The sequence below is a fragment of the Rhamphochromis longiceps genome, linkage group LG11, assembly GCF_057381845.1.
Source record: "Rhamphochromis longiceps isolate RC_006_pf linkage group LG11, R_longiceps_female_GT1.1, whole genome shotgun sequence".
Taxonomy (NCBI): domain Eukaryota; kingdom Metazoa; phylum Chordata; class Actinopteri; order Cichliformes; family Cichlidae; genus Rhamphochromis; species Rhamphochromis longiceps.
This window is the reverse complement of record NC_140567.1, coordinates 13,610,001-13,613,837: the sequence shown is the minus strand read 5'-3', so window position 1 is coordinate 13,613,837 and position 3,837 is coordinate 13,610,001.

Below are 3,837 nucleotides of genomic sequence, written 5' to 3'. Positions count from 1 at the left end.
CTACTTCTGGAGAACTAATCTAATTTTAGCACCTGCATCAGAATACATTAAAAGATGGTCAGATCTTCCTATTTCTTTAATTGGCTGCGTTAATATTGTTAACATGAATTCTGTACCTCTATTCCAATTTATTCCTTTGCAGCACCCATCTAATCTGTTCCTTAAAATAAATGAAGTGATATCTAACTTTATTTGGAAAAAGTCTTACAGTTGCCTCAATTTCTTTGCCGCTTGATATGCCATCATGTCCAAGTCTCTGCTATTACTGGGCAGCAGAGATTAAAGCAGACGTATGCTGCTTCCTAGACAATCATAAAATACCACCACATTCCTGCTACATCTAAAGCTCTATCTGTATTTTGATCAAATGGAAAACCTGTTAAAGGTACCCATAACCCATTTGTCATGAACACTATAAGAGAACGGCCCAAAATACAAGCGGGCGTAACGCACGTATATCAGGTTTTTACAACAGCGGTAGTAAAACGTTGTTTAGACTTTGGTCAGAGACAGGCCTTTTAGATGATATGCAAAGAGTTTAAATATTCATTCAAGACGTTTCTTCAAAGACATACAAAGCAAGAAATACATCTCAACATCACTTTTACAGTCCCCCAGTAACCTCCTCTGTCTAGCCATGACAAGGCCATTCTAGATTATCTTCAGGAATGTGGCCGGGTTTCACCTCTGTGTAAAATGCAGATAAATCCCAGGAACGGTCAAATAACGCTAGACTGGCTTAGTGTAGCAACTTAGATGGAGAGATCTCTGAACATGACAAGTTAACAGAGTTGGCAAAAATGTGGGTGTGTGTTTTTCTTCTGTGTGTGTGTACTTCTGTGAGACTGTCTCTGTAAAACACAGTAAAAAAAAGAAGCCCTGCCTCATGTATCCTTGTTCAAACCAAGTTCTGCTCTAAGCTATTACATCTAATCTCCACCCTGATGATTATTATGTGCTAGACGCTAATAGAATAATGGTGGAAGAATAAAAGAGTGCAGAGGTAATTAGGAAGCAGTGGGTCATCTCGTTTGCCCAGAGGAGGATGCAGAGGGAATTACCTGGTCCACAGATGGAGGAGACAGGAGGAGGAAAGCAGAAAGAGAGTAGAAAGACTTATTATGATATACATTGAAGTGTGGGAGGAAAGGAGAAGGGAAGCAATAGAAAAAATGGAAAGAATCTAAAGAATGGAAGTAGGAAAGAGATTGACGAAAGAGAAAGAAAAAGGTAGAAACAGAGAGGAAAAAGAAAAATGGGACTTGTTTCATTTTGAAATGATGGAATGTGTTCCTCGCCCCATAGGTCTGTTCAATAAGCTGCCTTCTGTTGTCAGGCTCTGGAGGACACAGAGAGAAGGGAAGGAGGAGGGAAATGAGAAAGAAGTGTATGTGTGTGTGTGCGCGTGTACTCAGAGTATGTATCCATCCCATAATTCCATAAAGAGCATTAGTCCGCCTACTCTCCTGCCTTCAGTGCTGTTCACTCATTCCACTGCGTGGCTGATTATGATCAAAGAAAGATTAACAGATGGATCTCTACAGTCATACATTAAAAAAAAACTGTTATATGCTGATGATGTTCTGTGATCCGAGCCAAGGATTTCTGTTTTGTGTTTAATAGACATAAGTTTATTCAAGGTTAACAAATTTTGTGCTCCACTTGGGAGTTAGAGACACGCAGTGATTGAAGTTGACAAAGCCCTTTAAAAGAATTTGTTTAAAGATAATCACAGGTCACTTCATCAGACTCATAAAATATACATTTGTAGCATCTACGCAGCATGCAGGCAGGTTTTGTTTCGTATCCCAAGATTTTTAAAATATTCACCTTACCAGTACAGAGAAGATGACCTTTACGTGCTGAAGAAAAAAGTTTTGGAGAAACTCAAAGCAAAGTTGGCTTTCTCAGAAACTGAAGCGATGTCCTAAATTCACATTAGTTTGCAAAAGTCTTGAGCCATCTCTCATTTCTATATGTTTTGCTTCCAAAATCTTGGAATGTTTTTCTTAAAGTGGTCTTGAGCCACAGTTCTCCAGGCTTTCTGAATTTTTCTTATGCCATTGGCAGCTTTTCCCCCCATTTTCAAGCCAGTAATTGTAACTGACAACTTTAAGAACAATGAGCTTTTCATTTGTTGAGCCATTCATTCAATTATTTAAGCATAAAAAGGGCATGAACTCAAGGGACGATCCAGTGTTGATGGCGTAGATGGCTTAGCAAAGATCCAATTTAAATTTTAACCAGTTTGTTATTCACAGCTAAAAAAAAATGTTACCATGACTTTAGCTGAATCTGTGAAAATAGCCAAATAGAACTGTTTAACAGTCATAAAATGGCATTTTTTCACCAACAAGGTGATTCCCAGGTAGCTATTAGCCAAAACTTGGCATTCTCAGTAAATCCTTGAGGAAACTGTACAGGCGGAGGACAAAAAGAAGAAGTAACAGGACTAAAAAAAAAATACAGTAGATGAATAGTATCTAAAAGTCATGTCCTTGAGAAATAGGAAAGATTTAAGACAAAGACCTAGCACAAGATCTGAGCAATGCATCAGGTCCTTCAGTTGATCCATCTACATCCACTGAAGCCTCATCAGAAATGGTCTCAGCGGAAGGGTGGCTTCTTAAGGAAGGGAAACAGGGAGAAAAGCCTGAGGTATGCTAAATTACACAGGAAGTGAATCCAAATTTAAAATGTTTATGTAAGTACGGAGGAGGTCAGGAGAGAGGCATAACAGTGAGTGTCTACAGGCATCTATAAAACATGGAGGATGATCTGTCTTGGTTCAGTGCTACAGCCAGTCGTGTCAAAACTGATAGAATTATGAATGTAGAAAATGCAATCATCTGGAAAGCATGTAATTGGCAACAGCTTCATTTTTCAGCATGACCATGATCCCAAACACACTGCCAATATAGTAAAAGCATTGAGCATTAAATGTCCCTCAGGAAGCCTGGAGAACTATTCCTGACTACATAAATAAATTCAAAGAAGAGTTCAAAGGCATTCACATCAAAATCTTGACTTTCAGGCTCACTGGAATTCTATAGAATTCCAGTGAGCCTGAAAGTCAAAACTCTACCTTAACTTCTATAAACTTTGCCTTATATACTGTATTTCCATTTGTGTCTGGGACACTACACTACACTACAGGGACTTTTTTTTTCTTCAAAACAATGTCCCTGTTGTGAGGTGTGGTCTGCGGCTCCGCTGCTGGAGAGGGGTGGTGCAGTAGGTTCAGGGGGGCAGTACCAGGGAGGCTGGCAGGGCAGCTGGGGCTTGTTGGGTAATCAGGCTCTCCCTACAGTATATCAGCAGGTCGCTGGGACCAGAAGAGAGAGCTGTGCTGGGAACAAGACAGCCGAAAAGCTGCACACTAGTCCAAAAACTAAAACACTGTTAATAAAACATCACCAACCCTGCAATATTGTCTACGTGTCGGGTCCTTTTGTTGCATTCCCATTTTCCTAGCAAACTATGAAGAAATGAGAGGTGGCTCAAATTTTTTGGCCAGTACTGGAAGTTCTCAGGCAGCAGTAAGGGTGTGGACAGAACCACGAAACGGCACTGGCTGGGGTGTAAAGCATAAACTGCAAAATTTAGCATGACTAGCAGGCTCCCCACAACGTTGTAATTGCTTCTTGTCAAAGAAATCACTGTCATTAACCTGTTTCACTGCACTTACATTCAGTAGAGCCAAATAGCGTTCCTCCTACTCTGTGGCCTGTATTATTACACCGTGCGGGTGTAAAACAAGAATACAAACCAACAAAATTACCTGAACAAAACTGAGTTGAAATTAGAGATCCTTGACAAATTCCAGCATGAACAGGT